The sequence below is a fragment of the Artemia franciscana genome, chromosome 7 (genome assembly GCF_032884065.1).
Source record: "Artemia franciscana chromosome 7, ASM3288406v1, whole genome shotgun sequence".
In the NCBI taxonomy this organism is placed as follows: domain Eukaryota; kingdom Metazoa; phylum Arthropoda; class Branchiopoda; order Anostraca; family Artemiidae; genus Artemia; species Artemia franciscana.
In genome coordinates this window covers 21,535,838-21,558,961 of record NC_088869.1, presented here as the reverse complement: position 1 = coordinate 21,558,961, position 23,124 = coordinate 21,535,838, and the positions used below count along the sequence as shown (strand labels likewise).

The following is a 23,124-nucleotide window of genomic DNA, read 5'->3' as shown; positions in this document are numbered from 1 at the left end:
ATTTTTCGACTATGGTGAACAAAATGGAAATCTCAAAATTTTGATCAGGTGACTTTGGAAAAAAAATGAGCGCGCCCTCCTAGGTGCCCTCCAATTTTTGGTCACTTAAAAAGGGCACTAGAACTTTTAATTTCCGTTAGAATGAGCCCTTTCGTGACATTACAGGACCACTGGGTCGATACGATCACCCCTAGGAAAAAAAACAAAACAAATAAACACGCATCCGTGATCTGTCTTCTGGCAAAAAATACAAAATTCCACATTTTTATAGATAGGAGCTTGAAACTTCTACAGTAGGGTTCTCTGATAAGCTGTTTCCCCTTATTTTCTACAATAAGGCAAATTTTCTCAGGCTCGTAACTTTTGATAGGTAAGACTAAACTTGATGAAACTTAAATATTTAAAATCAGCATAAAATGGTGATCCTTTTGATTGTACTATTGCTATCTAAATTCTGTTTTTTAGAGTTTTGGTTACTATTGAGCCGGGTCGCTCCCTACTACAGCTCGTTACCACGAACTATTTGATTTGCCAAGTTTTTTTTTGTCGAGGAAGTCCACTGCATTTTTCTTTGGGTTTTTTAATGTTGATAAAAAAATGGTTTGCCAAGAAAGCGATTACGAAGTGTTTCAAGTATACTATAGGTTTATATTATATATCATAGATTCATTATTAGGTCATCATACATTCTCATATATTCAATCATGTATTCTTTACAATTCCCAACAGGTTTTTTTTTATTTATTTTTTCATTTCTTAATAGATTTGCCAAGGCTGTTTAGTCGAAAAAGTCCACTGTATTTTTCCCTGCATTTTTCAATGTCGGTAAAAAATAAAAAAAAATCTTTTGCCAAGATAGCGAATAAGAATTACTGCTCGAATGTTTCCGGTATACTACAAGATTTATATTATAAACCATATGTCCATTATCAGGTATATACCTATATTTATCACTTTACTTCTGAAGAATTTATTGGAAACGCAATTCCCAACAGGTTTTATTATTTATTTTCTCAATAGATTTACCAAGGTTCTTATAGCCAAAGGAGTCTACTGCGCTTTTCTTTGCAATAAAAATGCATTAAATTGTAAATATGTTGTAAATAATTTTATGTCTTAACAGATTTTTGTTATGGGCTTCCAATTTATCGTCAAGATTTTCTTTTTTTCCACTTTCTTAAGCTTCTGCACCTTTTTTTCCACGTTTCCCTCCTTTTCTCCCATCGCATAAGAAAACAGATAAGCTGAATTCAGGGTTTGGGGCTTCTAGAGCCACTTCACCAATGTGATATAACTCTAAAAGGAAAAGTTCAGTTGCAACTTGTCTACTCAGGATTTTAAAAAGTTTGTGAATTTAAATCGAATTTTCGGTAACTATTTAAGCCTCTATTTCATGGCAATTTTTTTTATTTCAACCAAACAGTAGTGGTATTCACTAATAGTAGGGCCTACAAGATTTATCAAACAGTTTGTGGTAATGAACTGTAATAAAGAGCAACACAGCTCAATAGTAACCGAAGTTTTAAAAACGGAATTTTTATAACAATAGTTACATGAAAAGAATTGCTTTTTAATGCTGGTTTTGAATATATAAGTTTCATCAAGTGTAGATTTAGCCATCAAAAGTTATGAGCCTAAGAAAATTTGCCTTCTTTTAGAAACACCCCTTAAAAGTTATAGAATATTCACGAAAATCGCACCATCAGATTCAACGTATCAGAAAACCCTACAGTAGAAGTTTCAACCTCGTATCTACGAAAATGTGGAATTTTGTGTTGTTTGCCACAAGACATATCACGGATGCGTGTTTATTTTATTTTATCTTTTTTCCAGGGGTGATCTTACCGACCCAGTGGTCCTAGAATGTCTTGAGAGGGCTCATTCTAACGTAAATTAAAAGCTCTAGTTCCCTTTTTAAGTGACCAGAAAAACTGGAGGGCACCTAGGCCCCCTCCCAAGTTTATTTTTCCCAAAAGTCTGAGATAGCCTATGTCTTTAATAACTATGTCTTTGGGGATGAATTACTCCCCAGAGTCCCCAAGGGAGGGGCTGCAAGTCACAAACTTTGACCAGTGTTTACATATAGTAATTGTTATTGGGAAGTGTACAGACTCTTTCAGGGGAAGTTTTTGGTTGAGGGAGGGGTTGAGAGGAGGGGGTTATGTGGGGGAACTTCCAATGGAGGAATTTTTAATGGGGGAAGAAAAGTCCCATGAAGGGGGTGCAGGATTTTTTAGTATTTTTTGAGAAAACAATGAAAAAATAAATATGAAAAAGTTTTTCAACTGTAAGTAAGGAGCAGCATTAAAAATTAAAACAAACAGAAATTATTACAAAAATGAGGGTTTCACCTCCTCCAAATGCCTCGCTCTTCACGCTAAAGTAATTTTAATAATTTCAACCATTTATTCTACGGCCTTTGTGAAACAGGGGTCATTCTCAAGGAATTCGGACAAAATTTAAGCTTTAGTGTAAATAGCGAGGCATTAACGAGGGGTTGAACCCCCTTAGAATAAAAAACATACAAATATAGAAGTTTGTTACGTAAGTTAATTCGTAAGTTACGTGTATTTTTACTAGTAGAAACGTTCGTAAAAAATTTACAGTTCTAGTTGCCTTTTTAAATAACCAAAAAATTGGAGGGTAGCTAGGCCTACTCCCGCGCTCTTTTTTCTCAAAATCGTCTGATCAAAACCATGAGAAAGCCATCTAGCCAAAAAAAAAAATTGTATGTAAATTTTGTTTTGATTATTCATGTGCGGAGAACCAAAATCAAAACATGCATTAATTCCAAAGCGTTCAGAACATAAATAAAAAAATAAGTTTTTTTTAGCTGAAAGTAAGAGACGAAATTAAAATTTAAAACGAACAGAAATTACTCCGCATATGAAAGGAGCCGTTCGTTCCTCAACACCCCGCTCTTTACGCTAAAGTTTTTTACTGTTTTAAAAAGTAGAGTTGAGAGAAAGAGTTATATATAATCAACATGTTTCAGGAATTGGCTGGACGGAAATAGGAGTAGTAGTTTTTAGCAATTCGTTAAAAGCGGATATAGCACGTTTGACCATCCCTAGTCTAAAAAGTTTAAGAGGGAGGGATTTGCTACAAAGGAGTAGGAGGGGTGAACTGAGGGATCTGTTTTCAAGTATTTGTACTACGTTAGAATTGATATGTGATATCCGTATCCTTAATCATCCTTTTTTTTGTCTTTTCTAATTGAAGGAGAATATACACAAAAACGGCCGTCTCATAGTTGCGCTATATTCAAATTATGCTTCTATTCAAAATTATCCTCGATATATTTATCATGTTCAAACCGAAGATTAATTTATGCAAATCACTAATTTCAAGGTTGTCTATAAAATATCAGTTCCAGCATTATCAGTTTGGAAAATTCAGTAGCAAATTCAGCGGAAGATGACGCCCTACTTCTGTATTTTGTACACAGCTGAAACTAGCTAGAACCAGAACCTTGCTGAAACACCCTTTTCTTTACACGTGTATCACACTGTATCCAGCCAGAGGATTTGTAAAACAATTATGCCGACGGATAAAGAAACCAAAATCTAGCCTTTATTAAGAGAAGGTTATCATAATCAATGTTATTTACGAGACGGACATGCAGGGAGAAAGCTTGCTCTTATTGGTGGCCGACGTTTACCCACGGCTATTACCCCCCTTCCCAGAAACCCCTCCCCGGAAAATATACCCCAGCAAAAACTCCACGTGGAAAATACCCCCTGAAAAATACCACCCTGAAAATACCCCTTCGTGGAAAACCCCCACCGAAAATCCCAAACGGTAAATCCTCCTGGAAAATACCTCCCGTGAAAAATAAGGATTTCCAAATTTGAGAATTTGACTTTAGTTTTTTTTTTTTAATTTTCCTAAAGGGAAGGAAATTCGGTACTTGTTTATTATGCACCACTCCCTTAGATTTAAGCTGTGTAAAACTCGAGAACAAACTGGTTTTTTCGTTAGTTTCTTCGTTACTTTAGAAACAAATTTGGGTTATAGATTTGCACATTAAAGGGGGGAGGGTGAGGTATAGCGCGTCTGCATGCAAAATGTGTTAGGTACAATTATTCTACATATTAGATAGATGGATAAGTGTACTTCAAAGCCAAATATACGACCATGAACACAGTAAAATAACATAAATGAAAGGCAGAAATAACATAAACTTTGATCGGCGATCATCATAAAACACTTAAATGAAACACTACATTAACCTAATAATAGTACTTAATACTTGGAAATACGGTCACTGAAAAAAAAAACAACACTTAATCGCTTGGATATAACACTTAAATGAAATATTACATTTACTTTATACTGGGATTCTTTTTTTTTATTTTTTTTATTTTTTTAGTTAACAAAATTTCTAGATACCTCGCTATTCTACAAATGAACTAAGGCTGCATCCACATCGTCAAATATCTAGCTGGTAAATCCAGCTTAAGATAGAACTTCTGCCCATAAACCACCTTAACACCTTTATAAAACTTTAATAATTGTGATTTATTTTTACCTCCTCACTCAATTTTTGGATCATTTGATTCTCTAGTTCTATCTTAATCTCATTCTCCCAATTTGACTTTATATCCAATGGTCCTCTACCTTAATTCCAAACAAAAGAAGACCCTGTTTTGTCTAAAATGTCTTTTATTTTTAGTGGCCATGATCTTCTTTTTCCCCTGTGAAAGTAAATTTTGATAAGCTACCTTAAGTAACCTGTCACTCGTTAACTGGACTAATCTCAACCAAACTTTAATCATTGAGACTATTCTGTAATTTTTTAGTGGCCATATATCTAGAAAGAAAGGTTTAATTGACTTCAAACTGTCTAAATAATTTACCCAATATATAGCCCAAATTATTTATTTCTCGTATATTCTGTCACTTATCTTTGTCTTGTCTCGCCCTAAGCTAAAAAAAAAAAAAAAAAACTAACGAACAACTGGTTTGTTCTTGAGCTTTACGCAGAGTAAACTTGAATGAGTGGCGCATAGTATACAAGCACCAAAATTCCTTCCCCCTATGGAAAAAAAAATTCAAACAAAATTCCAAATTTGGAAAGCTTTTTTTTCCACGGGGGGTATTTTCCGGGGGAAGGGTTGGGTATTTACCGGGGCGTTTACCACGGGGGATGTAGTATTTTCAACGGGGGATATTTCCCCCGTTTTTTTTCAAGGGTGATTTTCTTCTTCTAAGCTTTGTAATGCAAAATCTTAACTTTAGTGCAAAGACCAGGATTTCAGGGGGGGGGACGCGACTAATCTTAATATGGTACAGGTAGACGTGGTATTTGATTTAGATAGAACAAAAGTAACTTTTTTTTAGCAAAAGTTTCAAGCAGCATCAAAACTTAAAACTAACAGAAAATTGTTCCTATATGTGAGAGACTTTACAGCCCCTCTAGACCCTCACACTTAGAACTAAAGTATCACTAATGATTTATAGAGAATTAAGGCTGTAGGGTATAGTAGGTTTGACCCCCCCCCCAAAAAAAAAAAATGTATCCGGGTCATAAAAACATAAAAAAATGAATATAAACGAATTTTTGATGCGTTTTTTGAAGTTTTATTCAACCCCCTCCTCCCTTACACACAAAACAATCTCAGGTTAAAGGAACGGGCTCTTTAAAATAAGAACATACCAGTATTTTTTTACGGTTGAAGCTTATATCCGTAATTATATGAAAGCAAAAAATGAAAAGATACGTTCACCAAAAATTATTTCTCAAATAAAGTCGAATATATTTATTCCTAACATCTTAACATCTTATATCTATAAGCCCCTAGATCAGATGAAACTCAATACAAAGAAAATACTCGAGCAAAAATATTACTTATCCCAAAAGGTTTTTTCGTCAGGTTGCTTTGAAACTTTCAAGAATCGTTCCTTGGCCCAAAAGAACATCACATTCTTGTGAAGGAAGGAGAAGGCACAATGAGGTTCCCAAATTGGTCATTTCTGTCTCTGATTAAATAAAAAAAAACAAGTTTTTTCAACTGAAAGTAAGGAGTGACATCAAAACTTAAAACGCACAGAAATTACTTCGTATATGAAAGAGGCTGCTTCCTCATCAACGCCCCGCTCTTTACGCTTAAGTTTGACTCTTTCTCTCAATTCTTCTTTTTAAAACAGTAAAAAACTTTAGCGTAAAGAGCGGGGCGTTGATGAGGAAGCAGCCTCTTTCATATACGAAGTAATTTCTGTGCGTTTTAAGTTTTGATGTCACTCCTTACTTTCAGTTGAAAAAACTGGTTTTTTTTATTTAATTTCTGAACGTTTTTGAATCAATGCATGTTTTGATTTTGGCTCTCCGCAGAGGAATAATCAAAACGAAATTTGCATATTTTTTTCTTTTTTTTTGGCTCAATGGCTTTCTCATAATTTTGATCGAATGATTTTGAGAAAAAAAGAGCGGGGGACGAAGCCTAGTTGCCCCCCGATTTTTTGGTTAATTAAAAAGGCAACTAGAACTTTTAATTTTTTACGAATCTTTTTATTGGTAAAAGATTTACGTAACTTATAAATTAGCTTACGTAAAGAACTTTTGTATTCTCATGTTTTTATTACATATATGAGGGGATTCGCCCCATCGTCAGTACCTCGCTCTTTACACTAAAGCTTAAATTTTATCCCAATTCATTAAGAATGACCCCCTGAATCACAAAAGCCGTAGAATAAGTAGTTGAAATTACCGAAAATACTTTAGCGTAAAGAGCGAGGTATTAGAAGGAGGTGAGCCCCTCATACGGGTAATAATTTCTGTTTGTTTTAAGTTTTATTGCGGTTCCTTACTTCCAGCTGAAAAAGCTTTTTCACTTTTATTTTTTAATAGTTTTTTTTTTTAAATAATGCTAGTAAATCCTGCTCTCCCTTCATGGAAATTTTCTTCTCCCATTACAAATTCTCGAAGGAAAGTTCCCCCAGCATATCCCCCTCTTTTCAACCCCTCCCCCAAACCAAAAAAATCCTCCTGAAAACGCCTGTATACTTCCCAATAACCATTACTATATGTAAGCACAGGTCAAAGTTTGTAACTTGTTGCCCCTCCCACGGGGACTGTGGGGGAGTAAGTCGTCCCCAAAGACATAGTTATAAGGTTTTTCGACTACGCTGAATAAAATGGCTATCTCAGAATTTTGATCCGTTGACTTTGAGAAAATAATTAGCGTGGGAGGGGGCCTAGGTGCCCTCCAATTTTTTTGGTCACTTAAAAAGGGTACTAGAACTTTGCATTTCCGTTAGAATGAGCCCTCTTACAACATTCTAGGACAACTGGGTCGATACGATCACCCCTGGGAAAAAAAAAAAATAAAAAATAAACACGCATCCGTGATCTGCCTTCTTCTTGCAAAAAATGCAAAATTCCATATTTTTGTAGATAGGAGCTCGAAACTTCTACAGTAGGGTTCTCTGATACGCTGAATCTGATGGTGTGATTTTCATTAAGATTCTATGAATTTTAGGGGGCGTTTCCCCCTATTTTCTAAAATAACGCAAATTTTCTCAGGCTCATAACTTTTGATGGGTAAGACTAAACTTGATGAAACTTATATATTTAAAACCAGCATTAAAATGCGATTCTTTTGATGTAGCTATTGGTATCAAAATTCCATTTTTTAGAGTTTTGGTTACTATTGAGCCGGGTCGCTCCTTACTACAGTTCGTTACCACGAACTGTTTGATCAGTTTAAAATTTACGTTTATGATTTCTTAGGCTAAGTGTACAGCAATGTAAAAAACAAATTTTAGGTCGGAGGCACGGGTCGTTAGAAAAAGATACGAAAAGGATTCAATTTTTTTTGGATTGGTGTATAAACTACTTTCTTAGGGGATGGTGTAGGCCCTGATGCATAGAAGAAGCTTTAAAAGAGGGCATGGAAAATGTACAAAAAATTATTTGGCCAAACAACGCGAAGCTTGTATTCTTGGGCTAAGGGAAGTCATGGCATTAAGGCTTGAGAATCGGCCCTAAAACTTTAATTGAGATATTTATATCACTTGGATTTGAAAGCTGATCAGCAAAAAAAAATGTTTGAAAAACTTTATGAATCGATATGAATTGGACTGTCCCCTCAGAATATGAATATGAATCGATTGAAGAAAGCCGCGTTTAATCATATTCGGGGTTGCACGAATTGACATGAATTTTTTTGATTTTACTGTTCCTTTTAGGTTTGTTTGGCCCAGTATACATGCCCGGTAGTTTATTATATAGTCAAAGACAAAATAAATTGGGCCTATTTTGGCCCTTAAGAATCAATGCTACATTATTTTTTCCTAGTTGTCTTTTTTAGTTCCCCTTATCTTTGGTTACATGCCCTGTAACTCTTTTATATTCTGAAAAAAAAAATTTGCACCATTTTAGGTGTTATCTATCGATGCAGCTAATTTTCAAAAAAATTGCTGTTTTCATTGAGGTCAACCTGGCCCTGTAAGTCTAATCCATTCTAACAAAAACGACACAAATGATTTGGCTCGGTTTCACATGTTACGTACCGATACAGCTAAATTTTTTTACTCAGATCAACCTGGCCTTGTTAATAAGGAACTACGCTGGTAGGTTGCAAACCCATCAGAGATGGAAAAAATTAGGCCCATTTTTGGTTGTCAACAGCCAAAATCACTATAGAGTTTGCTTTATGCGTAGGGATTCACCGTGTTATGGAACTTGTGAATTTCATTTTCAAGCTGATTGAAGGAACAAAATATAGGGCCCTATATTCATTTGGAGAAAGTCTTTAAGTCTTCTGGTCAACTTGTATAATTTTGGAGACTTGGAAACGTGGTTTTCTTATCTACCTCTGTTTCCCCCTGTATACCTCTGTTGAAGATTCAATGCCTGCTTACCTGACCTCCCTCTAACATTCCCTGAAAGTCTCAACTTGATACCCAAAGGTGTTTCCAGGGTATCACATACGCTGCTTTTGTTCCTTGGAGAAAAACCTCCTTGGCCCCTACCTTAATTTAAAAATTGAAATCCACTTTCCCCCTTAACATTATCTGCAAGTCTTAGCTTGATATCTCAAGCCATTCCATAGATATTTGAGAAGAACTCAATCACAGATCAGGTGAAACTCAATACAAAGAAAATACTCGAGCAAAAATATTACTTATCCCAAAAGGTTTTTTTCGTCAGGATGCTTTGAAACTTTCAAGAATCGTTCCTTGGCCCAAAAGAACATCACATTCTTGTGAAGGAAGGAGAAGGCACAATGAGGTTCCCAAATTGGTCATTTCTGTCTCTGATTAAATAAAAAAAAAACAAGTTTTTTCAACTGAAAGTAAGGAGTGACATCAAAACTTAAAACGCACAGAAATTACTTCGTATATGAAAGAGGCTGCTTCCTCATCAACGCCCCGCTCTTTACGCTTAAGTTTGACTCTTTCTCTCAATTCTTCTTTTTAAAACAGTAAAAAACTTTAGCGTAAAGAGCGGGGCGTTGATGAGGAAGCAGCCTCTTTCATATACGAAGTAATTTCTGTGCGTTTTAAGTTTTGATGTCACTCCTTACTTTCAGTTGAAAAAACTGGTTTTTTTTATTTAATTTCTGAACGTTTTTGAATCAATGCATGTTTTGATTTTGGCTCTCCGCAGAGGAATAATCAAAACGAAATTTGCATATTTTTTTCTTTTTTTTTGGCTCAATGGCTTTCTCATAATTTTGATCGAATGATTTTGAGAAAAAAAGAGCGGGGGACGAAGCCTAGTTGCCCCCCGATTTTTTGGTTAATTAAAAAGGCAACTAGAACTTTTAATTTTTTACGAATCTTTTTATTGGTAAAAGATTTACGTAACTTATAAATTAGCTTACGTAAAGAACTTTTGTATTCTCATGTTTTTATTACATATATGAGGGGATTCGCCCCATCGTCAGTACCTCGCTCTTTACACTAAAGCTTAAATTTTATCCCAATTCATTAAGAATGACCCCCTGAATCACAAAAGCCGTAGAATAAGTAGTTGAAATTACCGAAAATACTTTAGCGTAAAGAGCGAGGTATTAGAAGGAGGTGAGCCCCTCATATGGGTAATAATTTCTGTTTGTTTTAAGTTTTATTGCGGTTCCTTACTTCCAGCTGAAAAAGCTTTTTCACTTTTATTTTTTAATAGTTTTTTTTTTAAATAATGCTAGTAAATCCTGCTCTCCCTTCATGGAAATTTTCTTCTCCCATTACAAATTCTCGAAGGAAAGTTCCCCCAGCATATCCCCCTCTTCTCAACCCCTCCCCCAAACCAAAAAAATCCTCCTGAAAACGCCTGTATACTTCCCAATAACCATTACTATATGTAAGCACAGGTCAAAGTTTGTAACTTGTTGCCCCTCCCACGGGGACTGTGGGGGAGTAAGTCGTCCCCAAAGACATAGTTATAAGGTTTTTCGACTACGCTGAATAAAATGGCTATCTCAGAATTTTGATCCGTTGACTTTGGGAAAATAATTAGCGTGGGAGGGGGCCTAGGTGCCCTCCAATTTTTTTGGTCACTTAAAAAGGGTACTAGAACTTTGCATTTCCGTTAGAATGAGCCCTCTTACAACATTCTAGGACAACTGGGTCGATACGATCACCCCTGGGAAAAAAAAAAAAAATAAAAAATAAACACGCATCCGTGATCTGCCTTCTTCTTGCAAAAAATGCAAAATTCCATATTTTTGTAGATAGGAGCTCGAAACTTCTACAGTAGGGTTCTCTGATACGCTGAATCTGATGGTGTGATTTTCATTAAGATTCTATGACTTTTAGGGGGCGTTTCCCCCTATTTTCTAAAATAACGCAAATTTTCTCAGGCTCATAACTTTTGATGGGTAAGACTAAACTTGATGAAACTTATATATTTAAAACCAGCATTAAAATGCGATTCTTTTGATGTAGCTATTGGTATCAAAATTCCATTTTTTAGAGTTTTGGTTACTATTGAGCCGGGTCGCTCCTTACTACAGTTCGTTACCACGAACTGTTTGATCACTTTAAAATTTACGTTTATGATTTCTTAGGCTAAGTGTACAGCAATGTAAAAAACAAATTTTAGGTCGGAGGCACGGGTCGTTAGAAAAAGATACGAAAAGGATTCAATTTTTTTTGGATTGGTGTATAAACTACTTTCTTAGGGGATGGTGTAGGCCCTGATGCATAGAAGAAGCTTTAAAAGAGGGCATGGAAAATGTACAAAAAATTATTTGGCCGAACAACGCGAAGCTTGTATTCTTGGGCTAAGGGAAGTCATGGCATTAAGGCTTGAGAATCGGCCCTAAAACTTTAATTGAGATATTTATATCACTTGGATTTGAAAGCTGATCAGCAAAAAAAAATGTTTGAAAAACTTTATGAATCGATATGAATTGGACTGTCCCCTCAGAATATGAATATGAATCGATTGAAGAAAGCCGCGTTTAATCATATTCGGGGTTGCACGAATTGACATGAATTTTTTTGATTTTACTGTTCCTTTTAGGTTTGTTTGGCCCAGTATACATGCCTGGTAGTTTATTATATAGTCAAAGACAAAATAAATTGGGCCTATTTTGGCCCTTAAGAATCAATGCTACATTATTTTTTCCTAGTTGTCTTTTTTAGTTCCCCTTATCTTTGGTTACATGCCCTGTAACTCTTTTATATTCTGAAAAAAAAATTTGCACCATTTTAGGTGTTATCTATCGATGCAGCTAATTTTCAAAAAAATTGCTGTTTTCATTGAGGTCAACCTGGCCCTGTAAGTCTAATCCATTCTAACAAAAACGACACAAATGATTTGGCTCGGTTTCACATGTTACGTACCGATACAGCTAAATTTTTTTACTCAGATCAACCTGGCCTTGTTAATAAGGAACTACGCTGGTAGGTTGCAAACCCATCAGAGATGGAAAAAATTAGGCCCATTTTTGGTTGTCAACAGCCAAAATCACTATAGAGTTTGCTTTATGCGTAGGGATTCACCGTGTTATGGAACTTGTGAATTTCATTTTCAAGCTGATTGAAGGAACAAAATATAGGGCCCTATATTCATTTGGAGAAAGTCTTTAAGTCTTCTGGTCAACTTGTATAATTTTGGAGACTTGGAAACGTGGTTTTCTTATCTACCTCTGTTTCCCCCTGTATACCTCTGTTGAAGATTCAATGCCTGCTTACCTGACCTCCCTCTAACATTCCCTGAAAGTCTCAACTTGATACCCAAAGGTGTTTCCAGGGTATCACATACGCTGCTTTTGTTCCTTGGAGAAAAACCTCCTTGGCCCCTACCTTAATTTAAAAATTGAAATCCACTTTCCCCCTTAACATTATCTGCAAGTCTTAGCTTGATATCTCAAGCCATTCCATAGATATTTGAGAAGAACTCAATCACAGATCAGGTGAAACTCAATACAAAGAAAATACTCGAGCAAAAATATTACTTATCCCAAAAGGTTTTTTTCGTCAGGATGCTTTGAAACTTTCAAGAATCGTTCCTTGGCCCAAAAGAACATCACATTCTTGTGAAGGAAGGGGAAGGCACTAAGAGGCTCACAAATTGGTCATTTTTGTCTCTGATCAGTTTGATATTTACGTTTATGATTTCTTATGCTAAGTGTAAAGCAATATAAAAACAAATTTTAGGTCGCAGGCACGGGTCGTTAGAAAAGATACGAAAAGGATTCAATTTGTTTTAGATTGGTGTAAAAAGTATTTTTTAGGGGATAGGGGAGGCCCTGATGCACAGAAGAAGCTTTAAAAGAGGGCATGAAGTTGTTGTTTATGTTCTTGGTTTAAGTTCTTGGGCTAAGGGAATTCATGTCTAATATTAAGAGCATTTGTAAAGTTTTTTTTTTTTCAATTTACTACTGAAGAATTAAAATCGTGAATTCAATTTAAATATTGCAAATTGAATGTTCAGTGAGAAACTAAGTTTTTAATAATAGCCGATTATTGTAGAATGATTTGTGTGTGGGGCTGAAACCATACTGACCAAAATCTTGTAGACACCCTTGAATATAAAATCTTCAAAATCAACCATTTCAATAAAAGAATCGTTTATATTACATTACGTTAGAAACAATTGTTTTCTTAGGCAAATAAATGTCAAGGGGAAAAACAGGTGTCATTTATTGTCCTAATAAAAGTCGTCACGAATGAATACAACCAGATCTGTTTTCTTAATTTTTGGCCTTAAATGAGATTTTTTGAATCCTTGATTTGAATTAAGGTTTCAGAATTAGCCCTAAAACTTCAATTGAGATGTTCACCTGAATTGTGACGTTCACCTGAATTGTGATATCACCTGAATTTGAAAGCTGATCAGCGAAAAAAAAAAGTTCGCACTATGAATCATTTTTCTTCATAAGTTTATTGTCCTCGTTAAGGTCCCATAATTCAGTTTACTTACGATGGACATTTCACATCGATTGAAGAAAGCCACGTTTAATCAAATTCGGGGTTGCACGAATTAATATGATTATTCTTTTGATTTTCCTGTTCCTTTTAGGTTTGTTTGGCCCATTATACGTGCCTGGTAGTTTACTATATAGTCAAAGACAAAATAACTTGGGCCTATTTTGGCCCGTAAGAATCAATGCTACATTATTTTTTTCCTAGTTGTCTTTTTTAGGTCCCCTTATCTTTGTTTACATGCCCTGTAACTCTATTACATTCTGAAAAAATTATTGGTACAATTTCAGGTGTTATCTATCGATACAGCTAATTTTCAAAAAAAAATGTTGTTTTCATTGAGGTCAACCTGGCCCTGTAAGTATAATCCATTCTAACAAAAACGACATAAATTAGTTGGCACGGTTTCGTATGCTACGTAGCGATACAGCTAATTTTTATTTTTATTGAGATCAACCTGGCCTTGTTAATAAGCAACTCTACCTGTAGTTTGCAAACCCATCAGAGATAAAAAAAAAAAAAAAAAATTAGGCCCATTTTTGGTTGTCAACAGCCAAAATCAATTTAGAATTTGCTTTATACATAGGGATTCACCGCGTCATGAAACTTATTAATTTCATTTTCAAGCTGATTGAAGGAACAAAATATAGGACCCTATATTTATTTGCAGAAAGTCTTTAAGTCTTCTGGTCAACTTGTATCATTTTGGAGACTTGGATAAGTGGTTTTCTTATCTACCTTTGTTTCCCCCCACCAAGTTAAGATTCAATGCCTGCTTACCTCACCTCCCTCTAACACTCCCTGAAAGTCTCAACTTGATACCCAAAGGTGTTTCCAGGATATCACATACGCTGCTTTTATTCCTTAGAGAAAAACCTCCTCGGCCCCTGCCTCAATTTAAAAATTGAAATCCACTTTCCCCCTTTACATGCTCTGCAAGTCTTAGCTTGATATCTCAAACCGTTCCATAGATATTGCAGAAGATATTACAGGTACGCTATATTGATAATATCTTACCACATAACGTGCTTTGATTTACCTCGCTACTTAGGCGTGAATAAAGTCTGGCTCCTGAGAAACCTTACAGTGCGAAAGCGTTTCAATGGATCGGTGATATTACATTTTTAGCTGCTCCCTCCCGCAAAAACAAATTAAAGTCCCCTACCTCTTCACCTTCCTTCTCCTACACTATTTTAAAGTTTCAATTCAATCCCCCGAGGCATTCCGGAATTATTGTATATATAGTATTTTGATAACCTAAAAGCACACAGTGTCTTTAGATTAAGATCTAATCTCTTATGTCAAATCATAGTTACCATCCACTTGCCTCCCGTCGACAATACTCAATGAAAGTTTTAACTTAACACCCCCAAGCAGCTCCACTCAGGTGCCCATAGCGTCCTTTGCTTTGCTCATGTACATGGTTTTTTCCCCGAGTACATTCTTGAGACACTCTCGGAAACTATTGACGATTGAGCTTTCCAAGATCCCCAGAGCTCCAAGCTGATCGGACAGGCAAGACTAAACACTCCCGCCTTTCAACTAAAACTTGTCTGCGAACAATTGGTAATTTACGTAATTAAGAGTTATTGCCCTTAGTACTGTCGTGGTGATGTTAAATTACAAAAGAATCATGAAAAAAGAAGGCTTTTTAGCCCTTTCCTAGACCTTTGTCTAGCCCATTTTAAGGAGTCAGTGTTTTGCTTTCTATTTTTCCTCCTGCAATGGGGTTCCTTTAATGCAAGGTCTGAGCCAAGCGCAAAATGTTTGGACTTTTTTGCCCCTCTCCCTTTTATTAGGGGGAGACTATTTTCTAGAACAATTTAGTTTTTAAACTAGTTTATCTTAGCTAAGGGATCTATGGCTACAATTCTCAAACTCATCAGGGACGAAGATCTTTTGATCCATTTTCGTGACTGCTCTCCTCCCTCGATTCCCCATTCCCGACAATACCTACATGCGATATCATATTTGTTTGACCTTTCGATTATTTTCGACAAAATGGCTATCTCAAAACTTTGATCTGATGTTGGGGAAAGGGCAGCAAAAGAACGTTTAGCTTCTATTTGAAAGTGTTGCGCAGCTGCACCCGATCTTTAAAAATGAAGTCTTCCCCTTCATCTTTAAAAATTAAACCCCAAAATTAGTGGCAATGATTCTGTATAGGAGGGGCGACACCCCTTCCTTCTCCCCAACCTCCCCCTCTTGGTCATAGAAGCTTCGGAGGGTGCTCATTCGATTGGAAATTCAGAGTTTTAGTTCTTTTTATAAGTAGAAAATGATGGGAAATCAAACAGCCGCTGTTCTAAAACTTTTTCTGATATATGATCCTTTCGCTACCCCTCAAGACAGCTGATCGATATTTTCAGGTAACTATTTTGTACTTTCTCTGTGGCTGCTCAATTTAGTGTTTTTGGAAATTTTCCATGGGGGGGAATCCTTCGGGAGGATTTTACGAAGGGAAACATTCCGAGGGGAATTTTCGACGGGGGGGATTTTCTGGGGGCATCGCCTCCAAAAAAGCAGGAGCATGTTTATTTTAAGTACCCGAGGATTTCTCCTTTTATAAACAGGAGTGACAGCCGAATATTTACCGTTTCTTCTGGTTTAAAAAACTTCTAATACAACTACAGAAGAGAGAATAATGAGAAGTTTTTTTTCTCCCAAGACAGCAAACCAACAAAGCCTATTTGAACATTTCGGCCCTATATCTAAGGGCCGTCTTCAGCAAAGAAAATAATAAGCAATAAAACACTTACAATAAAAGTTTTCTGTTAAAAATCCTTTTTTTAAATAGCCTTGGGCATCATTACTTCTTAACGAATTACATAAAAAAAACTAGTTTTTTTTAACTGAAAGTAAGGAGCGACATTAAAACTTAAAACGAACAGAAATTACTCCGTATATGAAATGGATTGTTTCCTCCGCAATCCCTCGCTCTTTACGCTAAAGCTTTTAATTGTTTTAAAAAGCAGAATTGTGGCAAAGAGTCAAACTTTAGCGTAAAGAGCGAGGGATTGCGGAGGAAACAATCCATTTCATATACGGAGTAATTTCTGTTCGTTTTAAGTTTTAATGTCGCTCCTTACTTTCAGTTAAAAAAAATAGTTTTTTTTTATGTAATTTCTGAACGTTTTTGAATTAATGCATGTTTGATTTTGACTCTCCACACGTAAACTATTCAAATGAAATTTGCATATTAATTCCTTTTTTGGCTAAATGGCTTTCTCTTAGTTTTGATCATACGATTTTGAGAAATATGGGATGAGGAAGGAGGCCTAGTTGCCATGCAATTTTTCGGTTACATAAAAAGGCAACTATTAATTTTAATTTTAACGAATTTTTTTATTAGCAAAAAATATACGTAACTTTAGAATTAACTTACGTAACAAACTTTTATATTCTTTAATTATTATTATGTATATGAGGGGGTTTGTACCCTCGTTAATACCTCGTTCTTTACACTAAATCGTAAGTTTTGTCCCAATTCCTTAAGAATGACCCCTGAATCAGAAAGGCCGTGGAATAAATAGTTGAAATTACTAAAAATACTTTAGCATAAAGAGCGAGGTATTTATCTCCTCCTAAATACCTCGCTCTTTATGCTAAAGTATTTTTAGAACCCCTCATATGCGTAATAATCTCTGTTCGTTTTAAGTTTCAATGCTACTTCTTCCTTTCATTTGAAAAAACTTTTTCATGTTTATTTTTCATTGTTTTCTTATAGTAATGCTAGAGAATCCTGCGCCCTTTTCATTGAATTTTTCTTCCCCCATGACAGATTCCTCCAAGGAAAGATCCTCCAACATAGCCCCCTCTCCTCAGCCCCACCCCCAAACAAAATAAAATCCCCCTGAAAACGTCTGTACACTTCCCAATAACCATTACTATATGTAAACACTGGTCAAAGTTTGTAACTTGCAGCCCCTCCCCCAGGGATTGTGGGGGAGTAAGTCATCCCCAAAGACATAGTTATTATGGTTTTTGACTATGCTGAACAAAATGGCTATCTCAAAATTTTGATCCGTTGACTTTGGGAAAAAAATGAGCGTGGGAGGGGGCCTAGATACCCTCCAATTTTTTTGGTCACTTAAAAAGGGCACTAGAACTTTTCATTTCCGTTAGAATGAGCCCTCTCGCGACATTCTAGGACCACTTGGTCGATACGATGACCCCTGGGGAAAAGAAAAAAAAAAAAAAACAAAAAAACAAACAAACAAATAAACACGCACCCGTGATTTGTCTTCTGGCAAAAAATACAAAATTCCACATTTTTGTAGATAGGAGCTTGAAACTTCTACAGTAGGGTTCTCTGATACGCTGAATCTGATGGTGTCATTTTCGCTAAGATCCTACGACTTTTAGGGGGTGTTTCCCCTTATTTCCCTAAATAGGGCAAATTTTCTCAGGCTCGTAACTTTTGATGGGTAAGATTAAACTTGATGAAACTTATATATTTAAAATCAGCATTAAAATGCGATTGTTTTGATGTAGCTATTGATATCAAAATTCAATTTTTTAGAGTTTTGGTTACTATTGAGCCGGGTCGCTCCTTACTACAGTTCGTTACCACGAACTGTTTGAAAGTTCAGCCAAGAATGTGTGATAAAAAGCTAACATTTTACAAAGCTAAAAAGGTTCATTCATTGGACTAACTGTATTTATTAAAAATTGGAATAATTTCTCATTGCGATATTTGCCTTCTCTGCAGCTAATCTTGTAGTTTTTTTGGGATTGGATGTGTTTTTATTTGTTCCTATTTTTGTTTTATTTTTAATTAGATTATTTTCTGTAATTAATTTTGTGTACATAGGGTTAAGTGTGTATTCACCCAAGTCTCTATTTAGGGATGTATTTGTGTTGCGAGAGCAACACTTTGGTTTTGTCCCGTTTTTTTTCCTATGCCGCCGATGTCGGCTTATTCCTGGAAACTGGTAAGGGTCTAACCTGTGCGATTTTTACGGAAAGTATGAACCTCAGACTGGATTGATGAATATGGCATTACATTTTGGAAAGCTCCGCAGAACTCTTTTCTGGGGCCAAAAAGAATGGTTTTTGCTTGTCCACGAGCCAGAGCCTATGGTGTGCGAAATGAAGTGGAGTTATGTAGCCTATGTCAGACAGGAGTATCTGAAGTTGTGCAGCCAAGATTTCGTTTCATCAAACCATGTTTCTGCTTTCGAATAGAAAGCTCCCTCCTAGCAGGCAAGCAGGCAGGCACCCCTTTCAAATTGAAGGACTAAAATCTATAAGTGTTAAATATATGCGGGAGTTACCCGGCCCCACAGCCAATATATCTTCTTTGAGTGATAAATAGAAAAATTTACAGAAGCAAAAAAGCGGCGTTTTCTGACGGGTCCGAAAGTGCTGCCGAGATTTTGGCTGGGTTTATCGTTTGTTTTTTCGGACTTGGAATTGAGGTAGAGGAATGTTATCAGATGCATCTCTTAAACTTTAAAAGTTTTGCCATTGCTAAAAAAAAAATTGGAGCTTATCCTTTGCTGTTTTCTAAGTGTTGACGTAAGAAAGTTGGCCTACGGCAAAAAAAAAATCAACTTTTGAACTAAGACAGGTAATTTATTTTTTTCGACAGCAATCGATAGCTCTTGATGAGTTGATCAAAGTAAATATCATCCATTTTTTGGTACAAAAATTCCTTCATGAGATATACTAGTTTGAAAGTTTCAAGGGGTTGACAACTTCAGTAGAAGGGTACGCACTGAAACCAAAAATAAGCCGATTCCAATTGTGAGACATGTAGGGGACTTGTAAGGAAAGGTCGGCTGTTAGCTCATAATCATCTTCAGCAGTGAGGGGTTTGAAAATTTTGTTATTTGGTTTACCTACTATTTGTTTCCAGTGTATTTGATGGTAAGACCGAGTTGGTTCCAGTAGTAAGACATGTAGGGCACTTGTAAGTAAGAATCGACTGTTAGGCTTCAATCATCTTTGGTGAAGAGGGTTTTGTAACTTTTGCTAGTTGGTGTCGGCTACCCATATTCACTGTAACCTAGAATTAAGTGTTTACGCAACGGGTACAAACGATAACGTAAACCAACGAGGCAGTTTCGTAATAATTAATAGAGTTTTATCTATGGTATTTTGATCCTGAAAAGTTACGGATAGCTTTATAATACCAACTAGATTATATAAGATACTAGCTGTTGGGGTGGCGCGAAGCACCACCCCAACACCTAGTTGGTAGGGGCGCTTCGCGCCCCCCCCCCCAAAGCGCGTAAGTCGTTACGCGACATATTAGTTACGCGCCATTGTAGTTGTGTCCCTATGTTCCACCCGTGAATATATATATATATATATATATATATATATATATATATATATATATATATATATATATATATATATATATATATATATATATATATATATATATGTTTTTAACTACATAAAACTTGCGAATATACAACATTCTTTGCTGTCCCATTGTCTGAGCATATAAATAGATTGTCAGGTTTACCGACTCTTGAACATGCAACATATAATGGTCCATGGGAAAAAAATCCGTATTCAGATCTATACCTCATGATTCTAATGATTGCCCTTGAGCTTTGTTGATGGCGATTACTAATCGACGATTCCCTGTGTCGCCGTTGTCATTTATATATCCCCCTGTGCCCCCCGGCGTCCCCGTTGTAGTTGTGTCCCTGTGTCCCGGTCGTCATTTATATTCCATGTGTCCCGGTCGTCATTTGTGTCCCGGTGTCCCATTCTGTGATTTCTGTTTGAGGGTCCCGGGCGTCATTTATATTCCTTGTGTCCCGGTGTCCCGGTCGTCATTTGTGTCCCGGTTTGTATATACATTCGTTTTTGAATTGGTCTTTTTTTAGGTTTTAGTTTTTTACCTTTTTTCAGTTGTTTTTAGTTATACCTCATGATTCTAATGATTGCCCTTGAGCTTTGTTGATGGTGATTGCTAATCGAACATTCCCTGTGTCCCCGTCGTCATTTATATATCCCCCTGTGTCCCCCGGCGTCCCCATTGTAGTTGTGTCCCTGTGTCCCGGTCGTCATTTATATTCCATGTGTCCCGGTCGTCATTTGTATCCCGGTGTCCCGGTCTGTATATACATTCGTTTTTGAAATGGTATATGATGAAATAAATTTTTGTATTTTTCCCCTTTTTTTCTTTTTATTTTTTTTTTTTTGGTTTTTACTTTTTCTTTAGTTTTTTTTAGTTTTTTTTTTTTACTTATGTCCTGGTCGTCATTTATACTCCCTGTGTCCCGGTCGTCATTTGTGTCCCGGTGCTTTGTTGATGGTGATTGCTAATCGAACATTCCTTGTGTCCCGGTCGCTTTCTCTTTGAGTGTCCCGGTCGTCATTTATATTCCCTATGTGCCGGTGTCCCGGTCGTCATTTGTGTCCCGATGTCCCGGTCTGTAATTTCGTCAGTCGAAAACATGACGTCAGTCGACACACAAAAATGACGTCACCCGACAGACCCACATACACACAGACAACTTATTTATATATATATATAGATTGTTCCAAGTCTTGATCCGTCACGATGTCTACGATTGAAAAGGATAAAGTTCAACTGGCTGCAAAGTCAACTTAGTCCCTTCTTTCGATATTTTTATGTTATTGTTGTTTTTTCAACGCTGAGGAATAGCCTTTGATCATGTAATTACTGATCGCGTTCTTCTTTGAACATAATGTTTTAAAAGCTTCGATAGGCTGACAACTTCAGCGTTTAACCGATAGCAAAGAAACAAAACCAAAATGTTGCTCTCGCAACACTTTATTCGGCAAAGCCGGACAAAGGTTGCCGCAAATCTTCACGTTGCTCAGGCAACGTAGGTCTGGTATTATTTAAGTTTCGTTTGATTTCGATTGTCTCGCGGACAGTTTGTTTGATTCCTAGGTCATTGCTAATTAGAATTGTTTCGTCAAATAGAACATAATGGTTTGGATTTTTAAAAATATGATTGCTTAATGCTGAATTGAAAGATATGGAGTTATTTCTAGATTTTAATGCTTTTTCAATACTTTCTTTGTGTTGCTGTAATCTTGTTCCAAAATTTTGGTGGGTTCAACCAATGTAATAATTTCCAAAACTACATGGTATTTGATACATCCCTCTTATACGACAAACTGGGGTTTTATCCTTATCACAATTGAGAAGATTCATTATACTTAAATTACTCGTGAATACAACACGTAAATTGTTTTTTGAACAAATTTTTTTCAGTTTTGAAATAATTTTTGGAATATAAGGTAGGTAAATCGTGCTTGTGGGATTATTCGAATCGTTTTCTGGTGTGGGATTTAAGGCTTTAGAAGAATGCGTCTTTAATCTTTGAGCAATTACAGTATTTATGAAAGAAATTGGTACCCGTTGTCAAAAAGTATGTCTGTAATAAAATTTAATTCTTTTTTAATATACGGCTCTGAACAAATATTAAGTACTCTATCCACAAGAGATATTACCACACCTATTTTTAACCTGTGGAGGAAGTATTGAAAAAGCATTAAAATCTAGAAATAACTCCCTATCTATCGAGTCCGTGAGGCAATCGAAATCAAACGAAACTTAAATAATAATACATCAGTAAACGGAAAAAAAGTTTGTTTAAAAAACAATTTATATGTTGTATTCACAAGTAATTTAAGTATAATGAATCTTCTCATTTGTGGTAAGGATAAAACCCCAGTTTCTCGTGTAAGAGGGGTGTATCAAATACCATGTAGTTTTGGAAATTATTACACTGGTTGAACCCACCAAGATTTAGGAACAAGATTACAGCAACACAAAGAAAGTATTGAAAAAGCATTAAAATCTAGAAATAACTCCATATCTTTCGTTTCAGCTTTAAGCAATAATATTTTAAGCAATCCATGTCTATCGATTCAGCTTTATATATATATATATATATATATATATATATATATATATATATATATATATATATATATATATATATATATATATATCTGATGAGCCCTTGTGTTGGGTTGTCGCCTCTGAATTATTTGTCTTTTTTATTGTTTTTAATATTTGGTAAATGACGACTTTTACTTACTTACGACACGACTGGCTGTCCATGGATTATTCTTTATGGTTGATTGTGTATGGCTATGCTGTTTGACCTATGTAACTAGATGGATAAGTAGGGTTAAGGCTTCATTCAAGTACTGCTGTATATTAATTGCTAAAGTAGGAAAACAGTCCTCCTCTCTCCTTCTGTCTTTCTTTTTTGTTTATATATTTTTTTTTGTTTTTTTTTATTATTATGGTGCATGTTTATTTCTGTGTTTGTGCTGTTGCATTGGTGATTTCTTTTTTCATTATATATATATATATATATATATATATATATATATATATATATATATATATATATATATATATATATATATATATATATATATATATATATATATATATATATATATATATATATATATATATATATATATATATATATATATACGAACTTTTTTCTTCTGTGAAAATAAACTTAAGTTGCTTTATCAGTACTATATTATGTAGGCGTTTTTTTCACTAATTTTTTTCTGTTCAGTTATTTTGCTTGATTACTTCCCTCTCTCTATCTGTTTTTTTCATTTTTTCTCTCTCTCTTTTAAATATAAACATATTCTTAGACTAGTAGTTATTGTTTGTGCTTAGGTTTTTTCCTTTTCAACTCTTCCTCTCCCCTCTATCTTTCTCTATCTCTCTCTCCCTCTATTTCTCCAGACCTCCTCTGACACAATAGGTAATAG

At 35.5% G+C, this 23,124-nt stretch overlaps 1 protein-coding gene across 1 annotated transcript in view; it reads left to right on the top strand.

The window, feature by feature from the left end:
* Window positions 1-23,124, top strand: part of LOC136028984 (serine/threonine-protein phosphatase 6 regulatory ankyrin repeat subunit A-like) — a 155,783-nt gene that overhangs the window by 25,393 nt on the left and 107,266 nt on the right. The gene's annotated exons all lie outside the window — the stretch shown is intronic.